This window comes from Monodon monoceros, unplaced genomic scaffold, assembly GCF_005190385.1.
Source record: "Monodon monoceros isolate NGI ecotype Baffin Bay Population unplaced genomic scaffold, NGI_Narwhal_1 Super_Scaffold_2, whole genome shotgun sequence".
Lineage (NCBI taxonomy): Eukaryota > Metazoa > Chordata > Mammalia > Artiodactyla > Monodontidae > Monodon > Monodon monoceros.
Genome location: NW_021703776.1, coordinates 67,704,436 through 67,729,265, shown reverse-complemented (window position 1 = coordinate 67,729,265; position 24,830 = coordinate 67,704,436). Strand labels below are relative to the sequence as shown.

At 37.1% G+C, this 24,830-nt stretch overlaps 1 protein-coding gene across 6 annotated transcripts in view; it reads left to right on the top strand.

Annotated features, from left to right (window-relative positions):
• Positions 1-24,830, top strand: part of IMMP2L (inner mitochondrial membrane peptidase subunit 2) — an 899,397-nt gene that overhangs the window by 43,481 nt on the left and 831,086 nt on the right. The gene's annotated exons all lie outside the window — the stretch shown is intronic.

The following is a 24,830-nucleotide window of genomic DNA, read 5'->3' as shown; positions in this document are numbered from 1 at the left end:
TAAAGAAATTTTACTACATGATACCATTTTTTGTGGCTGTGGCTTGAGATTTTAAGATTTTTATGTTATCCATATTTGAATACATACTTAAATATCCTTTTAGGATCAAATTATTAGTACAGCTGCAAGACGGATTTGGCTCAAATTCGGTTACTCTGTTGTTACACACACACACATACATACACACACACACTTCTGATAGGTAGAAAAGTCTAGAGCGCTGATCTCAGATATTCTAGTGTATTCTTTAAGCCTGTTGCTGATTGAAAACATTAAGTGCTATTTACATTGAAAGAAATTTGGAGTGGAGATTTCCAAAAGTTATATGCAGATAGTCTTCTGGAGTAACTTAGAGAAAACTCGATTATTCTAAAATTGATGTCTGGAACCTAGCTGTTTAAGTAAGTTTATGCAGCTAAGAAGAATTTGCATTTTGTAATATAATTTGTTTTCTTCTGTTATTAGCATGTATTAAGTTCATGCGTTGTGCTCAATATGTGTATAAAACATAAATGAAATGAATGTATAAGCTTCTAAAAGCTTAAAATTATACAGAGAGTAAACAGCTTACTTTTTTTCTTTTTGTCTTAGAACTGGGTGAGGGCATAGACATCAGCTCTGAGGAGTTAGAATGAATTTGCTTTTTAAAAAATTTTTTGAATTTTATTTTATTTATTTTTTTATACAGAAGGTTCTTATTAGTCATCAATTTTATACACATCAGTGTATACATGTCAATCCCAATCGCCCAATTCATCCCACCGCTATCCCCACCCCCCGCCACTTTCCCCCCTTGGTCCATACATTTCTTCTCTACATCTGTGTCTCAATTTCTGCCCTACAAACCGGTTCATCTGTACCATTTTTCTAGGTTCCACATATATGTGTTAATATACAATATTTGTTTTTCTGTTTCTGACTTACTTCGCTCTGTATAACAGCCTCTAGATCCATCCACATCTCTACAAATGACCCAATTTCGTTCCTTTTTATGGCTGAGTAATATTCGATTGTAGATATGTACCATATTTTCTTTATCCATTTGTCTGTCGATGGGCATTTAGGTTGCTTCCATGACCTGGCTATTGTAAATAGTGCTGCAATGATTATTGGGGTGCATGTGTCTTTTTGAATTATGGTTTTCTCTAGGTATATGCCCAGTAGTGGGATTGCTGGGTCGTATGGTAGTTCTATTTCTAGTTTTTTAAGGAACCTCCATACTGTTCTCCATAGTGGCTGTATCAATCTACAATCCCACCAACAATGCTAGAGGTTTCCCTTTACTCCGCACCCTCTCCAGCATTTGTTGTTTGTAGATTTTCTGATGATGCTCATTCTAACTGGTGTGAGGTGATATCTCATTGTAGTTTTGATTTGCATTTCTCTAATAATTAGTGATGTTGAGCAGCTTTTCATGTGCTTCTTGGCCATCTGTATGTCCTCTTTGGAGAAATATCTATTTAGGTTTTCTGCCCATTTTTGGATTGGTTTGCTTTTTAATATTGAGCTGCGTGCTTCCCTGGTGGCGCAGTGGGAGTCCGCCTGCGATGCAGGGGACACGGGTTCGTGCTCCAGTCCGGGAAGATCCCACGTGCCGCGAAGCGGCTGGGCCCATGAGCCATGGCTGCTGAGCCTGTGCGTCTGGGGCCTGTGCTCTGCAACGGGAGAGGCCACAAGAGTGAGAGGCCCGTGTACCGCAAAAAAATGACGAATGAGTCCTAAAAAATATATATATATATATATATATATATATATATATTGAGCTGCATGAGCTGTTTATATATTTTGGAGATTAATCCTTTGTCCTTTGATTTGTTTGCAAATATTTTCTCCCATTCTGAGGGTTGACTTTTCATCTTGTTTATGGTTTCCTTTGCTGTGCAAAAGCTTTGAAGTTTCATTAGGTCCCTTTGTTTATTTTTGTTTTTATTTCCATTACTCTAGGAGGTAGATCAGAAAAGATCCTGCTGTGATTTATATCAAAGAGTGTTCTTCCTATGTTTTCCTCTAAGAGTTTTAGAGTGTCTGGTCTTACATTTAGGTCTCTAATCCATTTTGAGTTTATTTTTGTGTATGGTGTTAGCGAGTGTTCTAATTTCATTCTTTTACATGTAGCTGTCCAGTTTTCCCAGCACCACTTATTGAAGAGACTGTCTTTTCTCCATTGTATATCCTTGCCTCTTTTGTCATAGACTAGTTGACCATAGGTGCATGGGTTTATCTCTGGGCTTTATATCTTGTCCCATTGATCTATATTTCTGTTTTTGTGCCAGTACCATATTGTCTTGATGACTGTAGCTTTGTAGTATAGTCTGAAGTCAGGGAGCCTGATTCCTCCAGCTCTGCTTTTTTTCCTCAAGACTGCATTGGCTATTCAGGGTCTTTTGTGTCTCCATACAAATTTTAAGATTTTTTGTTCTAGTTCTGTAAAAAATGCCATTGGTAATTTGATAGGAATTGCATTGAATCTGTAGATTGCTTTGGGTAGTATAGTCATTTTCACAGTATTGATTCTTCCAATCCAAGAACATGGCACATCTCTCCATCTGTTGGTATCATCTTTAGTTTCTTTCATCAATGTCTTATAGTTTTCTGCATACAGGTCTTTTGTTTCCCTAGGTAGGTTTATTCCTAGGTATTTTATTCTTTCTGTTGCAATGGTAAATGGGAGTGTTTCCTTAATTTCTCTTTCAGATTATTCATCATTAGTGTATAGGAATGCAAGAGATTTCTGTGCATTAATTTGTATCTTGCAAGTTTACCAAATTCATTGATTAGCTCTAGTAGTTTTCTGGTGGCATTTTTAGGATTCTCTATGTATAGTATCATGTCATCTGCAAACAGTGACAGTTTTACTTCTTCTTTTCCAACTTGTATTCCTTTTATTTCTTTTTCTTCTCTGATAGCCGTGGCTAAGACTTCCAACACTATGTTGAATAATAGTGGAGAGAGTGGACATCCTTGTCTTGTTCCTGATCTTAGAGGAAATGCTTTCAGATTTTCACCATTGAGAATGATGTTTGCTGTGGGTTTGTCGTATATGGCCTTTATTATGTGGAGGTAGGTTCCCTTTGTGCCCACTTTCTGGAGATTTTTTATCATAAATGGGTGTAGAATTTTGTCAGAAGCTTTTTCTGCATCTTTTGACATGATCATATGGATTTTATTCTTCAATTTGTTAATATGGTGTTTCACACTGATTGATTGGCATATATTGAAGAATCCTTGCATCCCTGGGATAAATCCCACTTGATCATGGTGTATGATCCTTTTAGTGTGTTGTTGGATTCTGTTTGCTAGTATTTTTTTGAGGAGTTTTGCGTCTATATTCATCAGTGATATTGGTCAGTAATATTCTTTTTTTGTAGTATCTTTGTCTGGTTTTGGTATCAGGGTGATGGTGACCTCATAGAATGAGTTTAGGAGTGTTCCTTCCTCTGCAGTTTTTTGGAAGACTTTGAGAAGGATGGGTGTTAGCTCTTCTCTAAATGTTTGATAGAATTCACCTGTGAAGCCATCTGGTCCTGGGCTTTTGTTTGTTGGAAGATTTTTAATCACAGTTTCAATTTCTTTACTTGTGATTGGTCAGTTCATATTTTCTGTTTCTTCCTGGTTCAGTTCGGAAGGTTATACCTTTCTAAGAATTTGTCCATTTCTTCCAGGTTGTCCATTTTATTGGCATAGAGTTGCTTGTAGTAGTCTCTTAGGATGCTTTGTATTTCTGCGGTGTCTGAGGTGTCTTCTCCTTTTTCCTGTCTAATTTTATTGATTTGAGTCCTCTCCCTCTTTTTCTTGATGAGTCTGGCTAATGGTTTATCAATTTTGTTTATCTTCTCAAAGAACCAGCTTTTAGTTTTATGGATCTCTGCTATGTTTTCTTTGTTTCTGTTTCATTTATTTCCACTCTGATCTTTATGATTTCTTTCCTTCCCGCTAACTTTGGGTTTTGTTTGTTCTTCTTTCTCTAGTTCCTTTAGGTGTAAGGTTAGATTGTTTATATGAGATTTTTGTTGTTTCTTGAGGTAGGCTTGTATTGCTATAAACTTCCCTCTTAGAACTGCTTTAGCTCCATCCCTTAGGTTTTGGCTCGTCATGTTTTCTTTGTCTATTGTTTCTAGGCATTTTTTGATTTCCTCTTTGATTTCTTCAGTGATCTCTTGGTGTTTTAGTGACGTATTGTTTCGCCTCCATGTGTTTGTGTTTTTTTCCCTGTAATTGATTTCTAATCTCATAGTGTTGTGGTCTGAAAAGATGCTTGATATGATTTCAGTTTTCTTAAATTTACTGAGGCTTGATTTGTGACCCAAGATGTGATCTATCCTGGAAAATGTTCCATTCACACTTGAGAAGAAAGTGTAATCTGCTGTTTTTGGATGGAATGTCCTGTAAATATCAATTAAATCTATCTGATCTATTGTGTCGTTTAAAGCTTGTGTTTCCGTATTAATTTTCTGTTTGGTTGATCTGTTTATTGGTGTAAGTGAGGTGTTAAAGTCCCCCAATATTAATGTGTTACTATCGATTTCCTCTTTTATAGCTGTTAGCAGTTGCCTTAATATTGAGGTGCTCCTATGTTGGGTGCATATATGTTTATAATTGTTATATCTTCTTGGATTGATCCCTTGATCATTATGTAGTGTCCTTCCTTGTCTCTTGTAACATTCTTTATTTTAAAGTCTACTTTATCAGATATGAGTATTGCTACCCCAGCTTTCTTTTGATTTCCATTTGCATGGAATATCTCTTCCCATCCCTTCACTTTCAGTTTGTATGTGTCCCTAGGTCTGAAGTGGGTCCCTTGTAGGTATCATATATATGGGTCTTGTTTTTGTATCCATTCAGCAAGCCTGTGTCTTTTTGTTGGAGCATTTAATCCCTTCACGTTTAAGGTAATTATCAATATGTATGTTTCTACTACCATTTTCTTAATTGTTTTGGGTTTGTTTTTGTATGTCCTTTTCTTCTCTTGTGTTTCCCCCTTGGAGAAGTTCCTTTAGCATTTGTTGTATAGCTGGCTTGGTGGTGCTGAATTGTCTTAGCTTTTGGTTGTCTGTAAAGCTTTTGATTTCTGCATTGAATCTGAGTGAGATCCTTGCCAGGTAGAGTGATCTTGGTTGTAGTTTCTCCCCTTTCATCACTTTAAGTATATCATGCTACTCTCTCTGGCTTATAGAGTTTCTGCTGAGAAATTAGCTGTTAACCTTATGGGAGTTCCCTTGTATGTCATTTGTCTTTTTTTCCTTCCTGCTCTCAATAATTTTTCTTTGTCTTTAATTTTTGCCAATTTGATTACTGTGTGTCTTGGCGTGTTTCTCCTCGGGTTTATCCTGTACAGGACTCTCTGCACTTTCTGGACTTGGGTGGCTATTTCCTTTTCCATGTTAGGGAAGTTTTTGACTATAATCTCTTCAAATATTTTTTCGGGTCCTTTGTCTCTCTCTTCTCCTTCTGGGACCCCTATAATGTGAATGTTGTTGCATTTAATGTTGTTCCATAGATCTCTTAGGCTGTCTTCATTTCTTTTCATTCTTTTTCTTTATTCTGTTCCGCAGCAGTGAATTCCACCAGTGTTTCTTCCAGGTCACTTATCCGTTCTTCTGCCTCAGTTATTCTGTTATTGATTCCTTCTAGTGTAGTTTTCATTTCAGTTATTATATTGTTCATCTTTGTTTGTTTTTTCTTTAATTCTTCTAAGTCTTTGTTAAACATTTCTTGCATCTTCTCGATCTTTGCCTTCATTCTTTTTCCGAGGTCCTGGATCATCTTCACTATCATTATTCTGAATTCTTTTTCTGGATGATTGCCTATCTCCATTTAGTTGTTCTTCTGGGTTTTTATCTTGTTCCTTCATCTGGTTCATAGTCCTCTGCCTTTTCATCTTGTCTGTCTTTCTGTGAATGTGGTTTTTGTTCCACAGGCTACAGGATTGTAGTTCTTGCTTCTGCTGTCTGCCCTCTGGTGGATGAGGCTATCTATGAGGCTTGTGCAAGTTTTCTGATGGGAGGGACTGGTGGTGAGTGGAGCTGGCTGTTCCCCTCGGGACTCATTTATTTTTCCAGCATCTAGAGGCACCTGCACTTCTTGGCCTGTGGCCCCTTCATCTGCAGAGTGGGAATTGGCAGGCCAGGTCCTTATCTCGCTGCCATCTCTCTGTTTCTCCTGCTTCTGCTGAATTTGCTTTTTTAAAATCGTAATTATTGTACTGAGAATCAGGTCTCTTCCTGAGTTCAGGTGGTCAGTGAGATCCTTAGAGTGTGTGCTCTTTGGGTGAAGCTAAAGTTCTAAAGCAGTGCTGTCTGAATATTTACTTCTGCTTTCATCATTTGAGGGTGATTTAGGGCCTTCTCTTGGGCAATGGATTCTAAGCTCAACCCTGTCTCTTAGGTTCCCTCTAGGTTGGGTCACCAGCCCCAAGCAAACTGTTCACTTGCGTTGAATGCAAAAATATTGTATTGCATGGGGTACAGCAGGCATAGGAGGAGGGATTTACAGGTGTATGGCTTTATTTCTAAATGCAGTTTAATACTTTGAACACAGATGGGATTTTACATTTCCTACTTCTTCAGTTGTGAATTCCTAGCAGCCTCATCTTAGACCCAATTCTTTGGGAAAGCTAAACTTTCTTTGTTGAGCTTTTGAGTCAGATCCTTCATTTGAGATTAAAACTGCCTTGTCCATAGCCATCGAAATTCCTTTTTGGTCCCTTTCATCCCTTTGAACCCATCCACAGGTATTATCCTTTGGTAACAAATAATCATGTGAATAATGATTATTCTCCAGTTTAGTTAGTGCTATCTTGCTATACAACCCTCACTGTCCTTAGATGGATTTTTCCAGAACACAAAACCTCCTAACCTGGGATCTCATGACATTCCAGAGGATCATATGGCAATCATAGTATCCCAATCTTCATGTTTGTAGCCCAGTATATACCCACTGAACACCTATGTTCATGGCTTGTGCTCAGAGGAAAAAAACACAAGGAACCGACCATTTTATGAAAAGAGAAGGCTTATCCCCAGTGAAGAACGTGTTAAATAGTGTCATCCTTAAATGCCACGTCTGTTAACTAAATAGTAAGTTTGTTGAACATACATTAGAGTTTCTTACAGTATTCCTGAACCACTACCCCCAATAAGTCAAATTTGTTAACTTGTAGTTTGTTTGGTAGATTATGTAGAATATCCTTGGCTACTTGTTACAGAAAAACAGCTTGAATTGACTTAGATCTACAGGGGAATTGACTGGAAGGCTTATGATGTACCTAGGAGAAAGGAAGGACTGTGGCAATTATCAGAGACAACTGGAACCAGGGATTTGAATGCTGCCAGGGTGCTCAGTCTTTTCTATTTCAACGTCTGCTTCTGTCTGCATCTTGGCTTAGTTCTCTCAGACCAGCTTTCTTCTCAATGCAGGGCACATGGCAGCTGGCAGGTCTCATGCCTTTAGATGCCAATTTCATCACCGCCTGAGAGAGACTTCTCCTTATGCCTTAATTTCACTTTGAAAAATCTTGAGGAAGGGCTGTGATTGATTCATCTTGGGCCATATGCCCTTACCCATACAAATACAGATCAACTTTGGCCAGAAGATTAGGGTGCCATGACTGGCCCAGCTTTGGACAGGTGCACACCCCTAGCCTGTGGCTAGCTGGAGTGAGAATATGACAGCGTATATTTGAATCACATTGTGGGCTTTCATGGTGAGGTAAGGGTGACACTTCCCAGAAGAAGAGGGGGTGCTATTTTTGGAATAAAAGGGGAAAGAATATTCTGGGAAGAAAGGAAAAAAAATGTATGTTTATTATGGTTTGACCTATATTTTAGGAATTTTAGACCACTTTTAAGTATAATAGATAACTTGTTTACACTTTCATTAGATATCACTAAATCATACTTAAAATTATTTAGGGGCTGAAAGTGCAGTAAGAAATATGGTGATTAATTAATTCAGCATAGTTGAAGAGATCTTTGCTACTATACAGCTTTGATAACTGAACATGTTTAGACCATGGGGTTCAGCAGAATTTTTGGCAAAAAATTCAAAAAAATTCTTGTCTTCAAATTTCTTTAATGATTCAAGTACTAAATAGTTGGCAGGGTGTGTGGAGCTCTCTGGACGTCCCTGAGCTTCCTTCAAGGAGCACATCTGCTTTTATTGACTCTGAGGCCTGAAAATTATATCCAGGTTATTGCAGTTGGTTGATTTGTCGTGGAACAGGAGTATTCTGGATCCATGGTGATGTCTTCTTGTACCAGGGCTTAAAAGTATGAAAGGAAGGCAGAAAAAGCAATAGTCAAGAAAGAAGAAAAATGTGAAGAAGAGGAAAGAAAATAAAAGATCAGTTGGGTGATGGAGAAAATTAGATAACTGGGACACTGAGCAGGAGACAGAGTGGCACAGAGGACCAGTGATGAACAGACTCAAGACAGAAAAGTGCTCCAGTGAAGGGGCTTATGGACCCCTTTCTGGAAACTCCCTTGGAATTGTACCCTCGAATGCTGACCCATCTCTGCTACATGTTTGTGTGTAGCACCGTGAGATTCATCATCCAGCTATCCATTCTAAATCTCAGTATTCATTAAAGGAATCTGTGTGCCATTTTGAGGGAATTCCTACTGGTGTAGGTTATCAGTCTTGAGCATCATTCATTGCATAGTACTTTAGTTCCCCTGTGTATTCAGGTAGAAAGATCATATCTAGTCATTTCTGTCATTTCAAATATATGAGTAATTTTGTGACTCGGGGTCACTTTGGGATATGGATAATAATAATAAGCACTGGTAACTGAGAGTTGGAATAGGGAGTCATTTATCAAATGGCTAGTATGTGCAAAACTATTTTAGGTGCTATAAGGGTGGGTGAATCAGTTACAGATTCTGTCTTCAAGGTACTCTTGCTTTAGCAGGGGAGGTTCAAGAATTACTAATCCTAGTTGACAGATAAATCTTCAGATGAGATTTAATATAGAAGATATCAAGCTGTCAGACAAATGTTTGGTCAGTGCCTGGTACATCCAGAAATGAAATAACTTGATTGGTTTAGCATACTATTTTAGAGAATGGACTTGGAAATTTTAATTTGAGACAGAGTGGCACCAGAAAAATAATACCTTTTATGGTTGGACACTGTATTAAGTTTGTTTGTTACTGTGGCAGCAAACAACCCCAAGATTTCAGTGGTTTACTTAACAGGTTGTACCTGTTTACTGCACAGGTTTACTTAACAGGTTTCTTACTCATGGGTCTGTAGATTGATTGTAGTCACTCTAGACTAAGGGTTTGGATCAGTCTGCTTCCTGTATCTCTCACTGGAGCCTCTGCTGAAGGAATAGTGACAGCTTGGGGCGTGCTCTTCTTATGGGTGATAGCAGGACACAGGTGGGTGAGTGGAAACACTCAGAATGTCTTAAAGCCTCAGTTCAGAACTTCTACCCTTCTGTCCACATTCCATTGGTAAAAACAAGTCACATGGCAAACCCCAAAGCAACTAGTTGGAAGTATATTCCACCCACAGGGAAGTCATGACGAAGGTGGGGAGGGAAGGAGGAATTGTGAATAGGTAAGTACATCTACCACAGCCACTAGGATGCCAAAGACACATGATTGATTTCAGAGGTAATCTAAAAAGTTGTATTTACCTTTGAGTCTACCTAGAATGACCCTAGTCTTTGTAGTCCAAGTCCGACAAAATTGGAATAGATTGAAATTCTGAGTCACTGAATTCTGGAATGGATTGATACAGTTTAGATGCCGTTAGGTTGGAAATAGCCCAGGGCCAATTGGTTCATCACTTTAGTGTGGCTTTTTTAAAAGGTCACTCTGCAACTTGTAGACATGTTATTTAAGGAAATCCAAGAAATGAAAGTTAGAATTTTATTTAAAGGACATATAATACCAAACCTTTGTAGTTTATTGAATAAATACTGTTATAACAACACGAAATTCACTTTGAGTGACAAATTTTGCATTAGAACTCTTTTTATGTCTTTAAAAAAATTCTGTTGGCTTGAGATTTAATAGGACAAGCTCATTTTCAGGATTCCCTCTTATAAGAAATAATTCTTTACTTTTTAAACAATACTCAGTGGTTCTTTTTTGAGGTTAGGTTTTCCAGTATTAATTTACAAATTCATTAGGTATCTGACTAGAAGGATAGAGGTGATCAAACATGGGGAGTCACAGCTAGTTGAAGGTAAGTCATAAATGCAAATAAAGTTAATGATATAATTCAGTGGAAAATAGGATTCAGTTTATGAAATATTTGATTTTTTTTATCAAGTTATATAGGCATATCCCTTTTATTGGATGAGATGTAACTTTAGCAATGCTCTGCACACAAGGAACACTAGCAGATATTGTTGGTTAATGATTATTCATACTGACCTATTCCCTTCTCATGCACATGAATCACTTCTACTGGTTGCTTGAAAGGTTACCATGAAAGTAGATGCACTTTTTTTTTTTAAAGAAATGCCGTGTTACTCAACATTAATTTAACTCAGGAAACGAAAACTGATATTGCATACAGTTGAAACTACAGAGGGAATTTATATTGGTGAGATGAAATTACTCAGATTAGGAGTTCAATCGCTTACAGAGACTTTTAGAGTAAAAAGTTACCCTAGGAAACGTTTAATGACCTCACACCAAAGTTTTAGATTTTATTTGAGTGAGAATGCCTGCAGCAGCGTCACTGGTTCTTATAAAAGGTGTATGCCTTCTACGTGTAAAATTAAGATTTAAGACATAAAAAAATAAGTGAAAGAAATAATTGTAAGTGACATTGTCCTGTTTTTGTTGCAGTTGCCACACAATTTTTAGGTAGTATGCCCTTTTCCTTTTACCATTTTGCATAGCCAGAAGGGAAAATACTTGAAAACATTACACAATACTATCTCTCTAGCTCAGACTTCAGGGAAGGATTTATGCAGAATAGATTAGAAAATTAGAGAATGTGAGGGAAAATAGAGTCTAATCAGCATTTAGGTCTTTATTCATCAATACCACACATTCATTGGTTCAAAATTGCCTTGACTTTCAGCTACCTGCAAATGATCTTGAAGAAACTGGTTTGTAATAAACCTCTTCGACTTCTACCTGGCTCTTTGCAGTCATTATCTTGTTCCCTGCTGAGTTTAAAATTAAAAGTTCTATCAAAAAAGCAAGCAAAGAGGCTGATGCTCTTTCTCTCTTTCTGTCACATTATTTTATTAAAAAAATTTAAAACCTATAGTGGGCTTAATATACAATGGTTATAGTGGTTGTAACTATTATTTTGACATTCTGAGAAGCTAAATACAAATAGACTCTCAAGAAAAGAGATGTACTGTGATTTATATGCCAGAATTTAACGTGGAGTTAGGGAGTTTTATGTTACCTGCTGAATTTTCGCTTCTAAGATGCTGGGAACCGCTGGGCACACATTTCCTGTGATGCTGACTGCTCTGTGCTCTTAGTCCCCTTGGTTGGCTGAGGCTGACTTTGAGGGAAGCCAGGTGTTAATGTTGGAAGGCTTTATTAGCTTACATGTGTGCTTTCTTCCCAAATTACTTTTCACTCAAAAATCTCACCTGAGGTTTTTACCCCTTAGGATGTTATGCATTTTTATGTAGTTCTGCAACCTGTCATTAATAGAGAGTTTAAATAGATCAGTTTGTATTTATAGCAACAAACATATGTGATACTGAAACAGTGAGTGAGTGATAACTTTATAATGTCCCTTCATGGATTTTCTTCACATCCCGTGATAGAATAGCAGTGAGCTTCTGTTCTATATAGCCAGGGTTAGGTCTGTTGTTTAAACACTGACTTCACAGCACTCTCTCTTTTTTAAACGTTGAAGTAATTTTAGATTTACAGAAAAGTTTTAAGAGTAGTACAGATAACTCCCATGTGCTCTCTACTCAGATTCACCAGTTTTCAGTATTTTGCCGGGTTGATTTTATTCTCTTCCTTTCTCTTTCTTTCCTCTCCTCCCCCCCATATATAACATATAATAGATAACATATAACATATAATATATGCATCTATGTTTCTATGTGTATATACTCACACATATGTATGTGTGAGTATATATACCCACAAACGTTGTTATTGAACCAGTTGAGAGTAGGCTCTGCTGAGTATACTCATGATGCTCGCTGATTGGTATAGTAATGATTTTTACAGATTTTTAAATTAAAAATTTAACATTTTATTCAGATTCATATACCTAGAATTTTTGATACATTAAGAGATATTGATTCAGGTTCTAAACTTTACATTTGAGAAAACTGAGGCCAGACATTTGATATGATTTACATTAACTTACATAGCCATTAGGTTTTAGAAGTGATTTGAACCAACTCTGATAATGCTTTCCATTTTACTAAATAATAGCCAATAAAAGTTGTGCTTTATCACTGTGCTATAATGCCTCCTGATAGTATTCCTGTTCACAGAGATATTTCGTTCCATTTTGTTTTGGTTTATTGAATGATGTAATTAGTAAGTTATTTAATTTGGGGATGGTTTCATAGAACATTTGGCATTTAAACAAAGATAGAAATTAAGCTTATGTTATTTTTTTTTGAATTTTATTTTATTTATTTTTTTATAGAGCAGGTTCTTATTACTCATCCATTTTATACACAACAGTGTATACATGTCAATCACAATCACCCAATTCATCCCACCACCACCACTACCCCTGCTTCCCCCCTTGGTGTCCATACTTTTGTTCTCTACATCTTTGTCTCAATTTCTGCCCTGCAAACCAGTTCTACTGTACCATTTTTCTAGGTTGCACATATATGCATTAATATATGATATTTGTTTTGTCTTTCTAACTTTCTTCACTCTGTATGACAGTCTCTAGATCCATCCACATCTCTACAAATGACCCAATTTCGTTCCTTTTTATGGCTGAGTAATATTCCATTGTATATATGTACCATCTGTTGATGGGCATTTAGGTTGCTTCCATGACCTGGCTATTGTAAATAGTGCTGCAATGAATATTGGGGTGCATGTGTCTTTTTGAATTATGGTTTTCTCTGGGTATATGCCCACTAGTGGGATTGCTGGGTCGTATGGTAGTTCTATTTTTAGTTTTTTAAGGAACTTCCATACTGTTCTCCATAGTGACTGTATCAATTTACAGTCCCACCAACAGGGCAAGAGGGTTCACTTTTCTCCACACCCTCTCCAGCATTTGTTGTTTGTCAATTTTCTGATGATGCCCATTCTAACTGGTGTGAGGTGATACCTCATTGTAGTTTTGATTTGCATTTCTTTAATAATTAGTGATGTTGAGCAGCTTTTCATGTGCTTCTTGGCCACCTGTATGTCTTCTTTGGAGAAATGTCTATTTAGGTCTTCTGCCCATATTTTGATTGGGTTGTTTGTTTCTTTAATATTGAGCTGCATGAGCCATTTATATATTTTGGAGATTAATCCTTTTTCTGTTGATTCATTTGCAAATATTTTCTCCCATTCTGACGGTTGTCTTTTCGTCTTGTTTATGGTTTCCTTTGCCTTGCAAAAGCTTTGAAGTTTCATTAGGTCCCATATATTTATTTTTGTTTTTATTTCCATTACTCTAGGAGGTAGATCAAAAAAGATCCTGCTGTGATTTATGTTGAAGAGTGTTCTCCCTATGTTTTCCTCTAAGAGTTTTACAGTATCTGGTCTTACATTTAGGTCTCTAATCCATTTTGAGTTTATTTTTGTGTATGGTGTTAGCGAGTGTTCTAATTTCATTCTTTTATGTGTAGCTGTCCAGTTTCCCCAGCACCACTTATTGAAGAGACTGTCTTTTCTCCATTGTATATCCTTGCCTCCTTTGTCGTAGACTAGTTGACCATAGGTGCGTGGGTTTATCTCTGGGCTTTCTATCTTGTTCCATTGATCTATATTTCTGTTTTTGTGCCAGTACCATATTGTCTTGATGACTGTAGCTTTGTAGTATAGTCTGAAGTTAGGGAGCCTGATTCCTCCAGCTCTGCTTTTTTCCCTCAAGACTGCGTTGGCTATTCAGGGTCTTTTGTGTCTCCATACAAATTTTAAGATTTTTTTATTTCTAGTTCTGTAAAAAATGCCATTGGTAATTTGATAGGAATTGCATTGAATCTGTAGATTGCTTTGGGTAATATAGTCATTTTCACAATATTGATTCTTCCAATCCAAGAACATGGTATATCTCTCCATCTGTTGGTATCATCTTTAATTTCTTTCATCAATGTCTTATAGTTTTCTGTGTACAGATCTTTTGTCTCCCTAGGTAGGTTTATTCCTAGATATTTTATTCTTTATGTTACAATGGTAAATGGGAGTGTTTCCTTAATTTCTCTTTCAGATTTTTCATCATTAGTATATAGGAATAGAAGAGATTTCTGTGCATTAATTTTGTATCCTGCAAGTTTACCAATTCATTGATTAGCTCTAGTAGTTTTCTGGTGGCATTTTTAGGATTCTCTATGTATAGTATCATGTCATCTGCAAACAGTGACAGTTTTACTTCTTCTTTTCCAACTTGTATTCCTTTTATTTCTTTTTCTTCTCTGATTGCTGTGGCTAGGACTTCCTACACTATGTTGAATAATAGTGGTGAGAGTGGACATCCTTGTCTTGTTCCTGATCTTAGAGGAAATGCTTTCAGATTTTCACCATTGAGAATGATGTTTGCTGTGGGTTTGTCATATAAGACCTTTATTATGTGGAGGTAGGTTTCCTCTATGCCCACTTTCTGGAGATTTTTTATCATAAATGGGTGTTGAATTTTGTCAAAAGCCTTTTCTGCATCTATTGAGATGATCATAGGGTTTTTATTCTTCAATTTGTTAATATGGTGTATCACATGGATTGATTTGTGTATATTGAAGAATCCTTGCATCCCTGGGATAAATCCCACTTGATCATGGTGTGTGATCCTTTTAATATGTTGTTGGATTCTGTTTGCTAGTTTTTTGTTGAGGATTTTTGAAGTGATATTATATCACATATAATATTTGCAGAAAATTACAGATCATTAGTGATATTGGTCTGTAATTTTCTTTTTCTGTAGTATGGTTATCTGGTTTTGGTATCAGGGTGATGGTGACCTCATAGAATGAGTTTGGGAGTGCTCCTTCCTCTGCAGTTTTTTGGAAGACTTTGAGAAGGATGGGATTAGCTCTTCTCTAAATGTTTGATGGAATTCACCTGTGGAGCCATCTGGTCCTGGACTTTTGTTTGTTGCAAGATGTTTTTTTTTTTGTGGTACGCAGGCCTTTCACTGTTGTGGCCTGTCCTGTTGCGGAGCACAGGCTCCAGATGCGCAGGCTCAGCGGCCACGGCTCACGGGCCTAGCCGCTCTGAGGCATGTGGGATCTTCCCAGACCGGGGCACGAACCCGTGTCCCCTGCATCAGCAGGCAGACTCTCAACCACTGCACCAGCAGGGAAGCCCTGTTGCAAGATTTTTAATTACAGTTTCAATTTCATTACTTATGATTGGTCTGTTTATATTTTCTATTTCTTCTTGGTTCAGTCTTGGAAGGTTATACCTTTCTAAGAATTTGTCCATTTCTTCGAGGTTGTCCATTTTATTGGCATAGAGTTGCTTGTAGTAGTGTCTTAGGCTGCTTTTTATTTCTGTGGTGTCTGTTGTAACTTCTCTTTTTTCATTTCTGATTTTATTGATTTGAGTCCTCTCCCTCTTTTTCTTGATGAGTCTGGCTAATGGTTTATCAATTTTGTTTATCTTCTCAAAGAACCAGCTTTTAGTTTTATGGATCTTTGCTACTGTTTTCTTTGTTTCTATTTCATTTATTTTTGCTCAGATCTTTATGCCTTATTTCCTTCTGCTAACTTTGGGTTTTGTTTCTTCTTCTTTCTCTAGTTCCTTTAGGTGTAAGATTGTTTATTTGAGATTTTTGTTGTTTCTTGAGGTAGGCTTGTATTGCTATAAACTTCCCTCTTAGAACTGCTTTAGTTGCATCCCATAGGTTTTGGATCATTGTTTTTTCATTGTCATTTGTCCCTAGGTATTTTTTTGATTTCCTCTTTTATTTTTTAGTGATCTCTTGGTTATTTAGTAACATATTGTTTAGCCTGCATGTGTTTGTGTTTTTTATGTTTTTTTCCCTGTAATTGATTTCTAATCTCATAGCGTTGTGGTCAGAAAAGATGCTTGATATGATTTCAGTTTTCTTAAATTTACTGAGGCTTGATTTGTGGCCCAAGATGTGATCTATCCTGGACAAGGTTCTGTGCGAACTTGAGAAGAAAATTTAATCTGCTGTTTTTGGTGGAATATCCTATAAATATCAATTAAATCTCTCTGGTCTGTTGTGTTACTTAAAGCTTGTGTTTCCTTATTAATTTTCTGTTTGGTTGATCTGTTTATTGGTGTAAGTGAGGTGTTAAAAGTCCCCCACTATTATTGTGTTACTGTCGATTTCCTCTTTTATAGCTGTTAGCAGTTGCCTTAATATTGAGGTGCTCCTATATTGGGTGCATATATGTTTATAATTGTTATATCTTCTTCTTGGGTTGATCCCTTGATCATTATGTAGTGTCCTTCCTTGTCTCTTGTAACATTCTTTATTTTTACATCTCTTTTATCTGATATGAGTATTGCTACTCCAGCTTTCTTTTGACTTTCATTTGCATGGAATATCTTTTTCCATCCCCTCACTTTCTGTCTGTATGTGTCCCTAGATCTGAAGTGGGTCTCTTGTAGACAGCATATATATGGGTCTTGTTTTTGTATCCATTCAGCAAGCCTGTGTCTTTTTGTTGGAGCATTTAATCCCTTCACGTTTAAGGTAATTATTGATATGTATGTTCCTACTACCATTTTCTTAATTGTTTTGGGTTTGTTTTTGTATGTTGTTTTCTTCTCTTGTGTTTCCCCCTTGGAGAAGTTCCTTTAGCATTTGTTGTAGAGCTGGTTTGGTGGTGCTGAGTTGTCTTAGCTTTTGCTTGCCTATAAAGCTTTTGACTTCTCCATCGAATCTGAGTGAGATCCTTGCCGGATAGAGTGATCTTGGTTGTAGGTTCTTTCCTTTCATCACTTTAAGTGTATCGTTCTACTCCCTTCTGGCTTGTAGAGTTTCTACTGAGAAGTCAGCTGTTAACCTTATGGGAATTCCCTTGTATGTTATTTGTCGTTTTTTCCTTCCTGCTCTCAATAATTTTTCTTTGTCCTTAATTTTTGCCAATTTGATTACTGTGTGTTTTGGTATGTTTCTCCTTGGGTTTATCCTGTATGGGACTCTTTGTGCTTCCTGGACTTGGGTGGCTACTTCCTTTCACATGTTAGGGAAGTTAGGGAAGATACTATAATCTCTTCAAATATTTTCTATGGTCCTTTCTGTCTCTCTTCTCCTTCTGGGACCCCTATTATGCGAATGTTGTTGCGTGTAATGTTGTCCTAGATGTCTCTTATGCTGTCTGCATTTCTTTTCATTCCTTTTTTCTTTATTCTGTTCCATTGCCGTGAATTCCACCATTCTGTCTGCCACGTCACTTATCCATTCTTCTGCCTCAGTTATTCTGGTATTAATTCCTTCTAGTGTATTTTTCATTTCAGTTATTGTATTGTTCATCTCTGTTTGTTTTTTCTTTAATTCTTCTAAGTCTTTGTTAAACATTTCTTGCATCTTCTCGATCTTTGCCTCTATACTTTATCCGAGGTCCTGGATCATCTTCACTACCATTATTCTGAATTCTTTTTCTGGAGAGTTGCCTATTTCCACTTCATTTAGTTGTTTTTCTGGGGTTTTATCTTGTTCCTTCATGTGGTATATAGCCCTCTGCCTTTCATCTTGTCTGTCTTTCTGTGAATGTGGTTTTTGTTCCACAGGCTGCAGGATTGTAGTTCTTCTTGCTTCTGCTGTCTGCCCTCTGGTGGATGAGGCTATCTATGAGGCTTGTGCAAGTTTCCTGATGGGAGGGACTGGTGGTGGGTAGAGCTGGTTGTAGCTCTGGTGGGCAGAGCTCAGTCAAGCTTATATTATAAGTGGGAGATGAAAGATCTTAAAGTGAAACTCAGGTTGATGGAAGACACTCTATGTTAAACTGAAGATTATAGATTTTCTAAGAAGGAATTAGAATTCAGTTTCTGGAAAGATGGCAGAATAGACATCTTGAAAATATTTCCCATGCAGAACTCATTAAAAAATAACAATAAAACATTAAAAATCTTTAAAAATGTATAGTGACCTTGCAGAAAGGTAAGGGAAATGACCAGAGACCACACATAAGGGGGAATACATTTCTAGAGTAGTAAGTACACATTAAAATAATCAGCTGTCTTCTGGACATTTGTCATTTCCTGGTAACTTAGAGTTTTGGTTTTAATGGCCACATGGGGATCAGCCCTGGACTGATACAAAGTAGAGAGTTGGGACAGAAATTCTGAATAAATTCAGGATCATGGAAGAGACACATCTTTGGGGAACTGATAAACTAAAACCAGAATCTGTTATGAGAGAAAAATTGTCAAGTCTCTGAGTACAGAGTAAAAGCCCTAAGGTGGAATTGAGATTTGAATTCTCTTTCACTGTAACTGAAAAACCCTAAACAGGGATAGTAATTTATAGTGGACAGGGGTTTAAGGGCAGCCTCAGGCACCTGGCAGAAGCTATCAGCAGTCCTCCTGGGCACATGCAAAGTTTGATGAACATGATATCACAGTAAAAAATATCATACAAGGAAGTGAGTGCTTTAAATGAGAGTCAATAACAACCCTTGGTAGAATCAGACCTTAAAGACTTTAGATATTAGAACTATCAGCTGTTAAATGTAGTTTGTTTAAAGAAGTAAAAAAGGAAACTGAAAATATGAGAAAGCAACAAAATATTATTTAAAATGGTCAAGCAAAGTGTGCTTTAATATATTTTTTAAGATGTAAAAATGATATTGTGATTAGGTTAAAAATCCTTATCTTCTACACTATGAATCTAATAAAATTTGCAATGAAATATACATACATACCTATACATACATATATATAAAATAGCTGAAATTTATTTTAATATTAGAGGAGGAAAAGTGGAGTGGGGTTACAGATGAAACAAGATTGGCCATGAGTTCATAATGTTGAATCTAGATGATGGATAACATGGTAGCTCATTATTTTATTCCATCTAGTTTTAAAAAAACAGGTTTATACCCATTCTGAGTGACTTAATGATTTTTATTGAATTTGTAGCACTGTGCAGTCATCACCTTTTAGAAAGTTTCCAAGATCCCTCATGCCTGTTTGAAGTTAATTCTTGCTTCCACCTTGCCTTAGGCAGCCACTGATCTGCTTTATAGATTTGCCTTTTCTGGACATTTCCTATGAATAGAACCAAACTATATGTGGTCTTTTTGTCTGGCTTCTTTTACTTACCATAATGTGTTTTGAGGTTTGTCTATGTTGTACCATATATCAATAGTTGGTATAATTTTATTGCTGAATAGTATTCCATTGTATGGATATATCACATTCTGTTTATCTGTTCACCAGTCGATGAACATTTAGGTTGTTTCTACAGTTTCATTATTGTGAATAATGCTGCTGTGGACATTTGTGTACAGGTCTCTGTATAAACATGTTTTCATTTCTCTTGGGCAGATACCTAGGAGTGGAATTGCTAAGTTGTATGGCACATTTATGTTTAATTTTTAAAGAAATTGCCAAACTAACACTGGGGTAGGAGAAAGTGTGCTGATTAGCACTGCCTGCACTCTCATTCTACCTCTTTGTTGCTGAGTCAGGGGAAGTGAAGGGACCCTGCCCAGCCTCACGGCTGCTGGGTGAGGCTGGAAGTCTAGGTCCCTGCTCAGCCCACCGACACGACGGTGTTGGGCCAGTTTTTCCTTTGGTGTTTGGCTGGATTAGGACAGGTATTATAAAAAATGTTTTTTTTTGTTGCACTTGGCCATCCTTTTCCAGTCTTTTGGGTAAAAAATAGGCTCTTCTTCAGGCTTTTTTGTCCTGACTATTGGTGGTTCCTGGTTGCAGGCTTCTCCAGCACCTCATCTAGGATGAACGGGAAGCAAAAGGAAAACCCAGGGAACTCACCACCATGTCACTCCTCAAGTCCTAAGGTCCCTAGCCTCCAGTATATCTTCTTTACATCTTTCAGAGTCTTCCTGTATTTGTTAATTACTTCTAGGATGTTTTAGTTGTGAGAGAGAGCTAGTGATGAATGGAGGTACACCATTTTGGTCCTAGGCTGTATTTTTTCCTTTCCTAGTAGTCAAATGTGACTGAGTTCTGGCCAGCGAAAAAAGACCAGAAAAATGAGGTGCCATTTCCAGGCCTGACCCATAAAATCCTTCTTTGTAATCCATGCTCTCTCTTCTGTCTGCCAGCTGAATGCAGAGGATCCAGTTGAGGACTTGGAGGCCACAGGAGATGGTGCATCTACAAGATAGAAAGAACCTGGGTTTCCCAATGACTGGGTGTAGTACTGGGTGTATTGTACTACACCCAATAGTGGGTGTAGTAAATCCACTCACTATTGTATTATAGACTGAGCTTTGGAGATTCTTTTTATACGCAGTTAGCCTAGTTTGACTATACAACAAGACTTAATACTGTACCTTTTCCTGTCTGCTTTTTCTTTATCTTACACTTCCTTTAAGGCTAAACTCAAGTCCTATCTTCTTTATACAACTTTCCCTAATTCCATCATTCACTTATTTGAAATCCTACAGCCCTGTAAATTTAACTTATGATTATAAATTCTTTTTTATTGTCCTCTAGTCATCTTAACTATGCGTTAATACTAATTACTTTGTAAGCTTCCAAAAGAAAGGGACCATATTTCTCTTAACTACCTGTTCAAGGGGATGGTGAATAACTGCATATTAAATTTGTTCTTTGAAGCATTAAAGTGCCTGAATAATTAAACCCTATAGCAATATGATAAAATGAAATTATCATCATTAAAATTTTTTTCCTTTAAATTTGAGGGTGTTTCTGCACTTTGCACCTGAAAAACTTTTTAGCTCCCTGATGAATCCATCATATTCTTTATAGCAGAAATTTTCAAACCTTTTTGCCCATGACTCATATTATAGGTTTTCATTGTACACACAGACACATGACTGAAACAAAAGTTTCATGTAATAGTGCTTAAACTGTAACTACCATCATTATGTGCAATGCCCTCTGATATTTTCTATTCTGGTCACAACCCATTAAATTGATTCTACGACTCACTCACTGGTCATGACCTGTAATATGAAAAATGCTGCTTTATTGCTGGAGGGAGGATTGAAAGGGTGAAGCTGCTCAAATTGAGCTATAACTAAGGGAGTGGAGCATGTTAGCTCTTGATTCTGAAATTTTAAATGTGGGCTTGTCATAATGGCTTCAAGCAGTAAATGCAACACAAAGGATAAGGAGGTGCATGGTCTGAGAAAGCCCTTTTGCAGTTAGTGTGGTTCTTGGGCCTTTTTTATTAACACTACCTGTGTACCCGAGCCCTATTTCAGATCTATGAAATTAGAATCACTGCTAGGATCTTGGAATCTGCATTGTGACAAGCCTGTAAATGCTCAAGTTTGAGAACTGGTTTTTTACAGAGAGCCCCAGCTCTTGGGTATGACGGATTGTTGGGGGATTTGCCAAAATGCGAACAACTTTTGCTTGAAAAATCCTGATTGCCTTGGTTTGTTAAGCTTTTGAATTCTAACTCTTAGTATTTTTTAAAAATATATTTTTTATTCCCCATCCTTTTGTCTATTGAATTATTTACCATATATCTGTGCTAGTTTTAGCTTATTTTCTTGTTTTTAATCTCATATCAGTTGTTTTATCAATTTATATTATTTTCATTGTAGATTTTCTTACTAGTTTATAAGCTTTGTTTTTATTTCCTCTTCCTAATTTTACTTTTATATTATCTTTCTACTTTATTAAAACTTTAAAATGTGTGTTCTGCACTTTGTAGCTTTAAGAATGTTTTTTAATTTTTAAGACATTTTAAGAATGTTAATTTTTTTTGCTTCATTTAGTTTACTTGTTTTACCAGCTAATTTTCTTCCTCCCTCCCTCCTTTCCTTCCTTCCTTCCTTCCTTCCTCTCTTTCTTTTTTACAATATAAACCATCTTTTATTTCTGTAGTTTTTAAAATGACCGATAGGAAGCACAGAGTGTCAGCTGAGAGAATGGCACATTCACTTAGGGTGGGAGACTTGTAGATTTTTACAGTAATAGCTTCTCAATGAATCATAAGTCCCTCATTGATTTGTATAGTTCCCCCCACATTGACTCTGGCCATGTGACTTGCTTTAACCATGGGGCATCAGCAGATGTTATTCAAGTGGAAACATGGTGAGCACTTGTGAACTGGGAACATGCAAGAAACAGGCTGTCCTGCTAGAGGGCACATTGAAGGACAAATGAGACATTCTGGCCAACAATCCCCAGGTAAATACCTGACATATGACTAGGGCCATCTAGGACTTCCAGCCCCATTTGAGCCCCATATGGTTACAACCACATGAGTGACCACAGGAGAAAGCAGCAGAGGATCTGCTCCCACTGAGTGGAGCCCAAATTGCAGCATGATGATGAAATAAATGGTTATTCTTTTAAGGCACAGTTTTGGAATGGTTTGTCATGCAGCAATAGGTGACTGAAACTAAAATTGGTATTATTAGTGAGGTGATGCCATAACAAAATCCTAAAATTTGTTGCATTGGTTTTGGGACTGGGTCGCAGTTGAGGTCTAGAAAAATGGTAAAGGAATTGTTGGCAGAGGCTGGAAAAATGACAAACAACTGTTAATGGAATCTGGAGAGGTGGTGAGGAAACTGTTATTGGAGATTGGAATGATGATGATGCATTTTTATGGTTCTGAAACAATTTTAAAAACTGTTACTTACAGGAACTTAGAATACAGAAGATGTATGTACTGAATTTGCAGATCTGGCTTAAGGATCCAGGCAGAATGTTGAAATTGTCAACTGGCTTCTGATAGCTTTGTATAACGTATGGGAAGAGAGAAATGAACTTAAAGCAGAAATTAGAGGAAATACAGGGTGTCCAGGAATTTCTGTATTGGAAAATAAAGCCGTTTCTTTAGTAGTCTCTGGCAGGCAAAAGATTCTTAAAGTAAAAAGTGGCCTGGAGTAAATATCAAGTACTCTTTATTAAGATCTTAGAAAGATTTAAGGTAGTTCCTTTTATCTAGATGAAAGAGATGATAAGATGATAAGAATCTTAAGGGTTTTGTGCCCTAACAACCTAACACTTCCAAATTAGAGCAAGATCTAGTTTGAAAGATTTATGGATATAGTTTTAGGGGGGGTAGAATGAACCTCAGTTAGATGCATAGGAAGTCTACAAAGTTTTAAGAGATTAGAATTGGCTTATACTAAAAGGGATGGTCAGTTTAAAAAGAGGCCTCTTGGCCTCAATTTACTATGAATAGGAGCATTTCTGTTTAAAAAGAACCCCAAAGCCCAGAGGGCAGAGCAAAGAGCCATGGAGAAGAATAGATTAGGAAACCATTCCAGATAACAGAAATGGGCCCTAATTAAAAGAATATTCCTGTCCCTGTGTTAGGAGGCTCTGACAACATCTGCTGCTGGATTTTAGACCTGTATGGATAAATGACTTCTGTGTTTCTCCTATTCCCTTTTAAAATCTATTGTAGTTATCCTGTCCCCTGTCTTTCCATTGTATGTTGGATATTTGGGGGACAAAAAAAAAAAATTCTTTTTGCTTCGTAAACTTCTGATTCAAGATGAGCTGCATTCAAGTTGTACCCTCATCCATACTTGGAGCTGATGCATATTATGAGGTAATAAAATTTGATCCTTTTGCAAAAGTCAGAGGAGATGTTGGAAATCCTGGGAAGGGTTGCATGTGTTTGCATGTGGGAGGGATATGATTCATTGGGTCCAGATGGCAGAACTTTGATAGATTGTTACATTAACATCCCCTCCCCTCCCCCCAACTCCTATAAGCCATGCCTCTTGGTTCTCAAGCTCTTTTGTAGACTTCTACCCTGACTCTTGGCTTGGCCATATGACTTCCTTTGGCCAGTGGAATTATAGCGAACATGTCTACAGAGGTTTGTTAGATGCTTACACAGTGGAGCTTGTCCTCTGGGATCACTGCTATCTCTATGATTGCAGTTGCCTGAATGATCTCAGGTCACACTAGCTTACTAACCACCTGGTTAGTCATTTAGCATAGCCTAAATGCAGAGAATCAAGAGCAAACAGCTGATTACTGTTTTAAGTTTTGGAGTAGTTTGTTTTATAGCAGTAGATGATTAATATAAGGATTGTATGCTTTTGTCCCTTTTATCTGCCACAGTGCTTCTTGATTCCTTTCAATAGATTGTTTTCTTCACAGTCGATCCCTTGAATTCTAATAGCTTTGATTTATGTAATTCAGAGGTCCCATGGACCAAAATTTCTCTTTATACCCACTTGTACTGCTAGAATGGGGGCTTTTTTTGTTTCATATGATGCAGTATCAGGTTCAGCAATGAAGAGCTGAAGGATTTAAAATCCATGGTCTCATTTTCACAGATTTGTTTATAGATATTGTACACGTGAAGTGAATAGATTGCTGTGCACTGCACCTACTTGGGAGTTTGGCCTCTTTGGAGTTATGTACACCTGGGGAAATCATCCCAGCAGCCTCCTAAAAACCTTTTTTTATTTGTTGAACCAAATTCTTTCTGTTGCTACACATCTTACTATGAACTTCTTTTTGGGTCAGGAGGGCACATCAGAGGGAAATATGGTTTCTTCTGGGCAATGGAGAAGGACGTACTAGTGAATAAGAAGGCCTTATTCAGTTTTATGAGTACGTTAAAGATTCATCAGTATATAGATGTATCTTGGT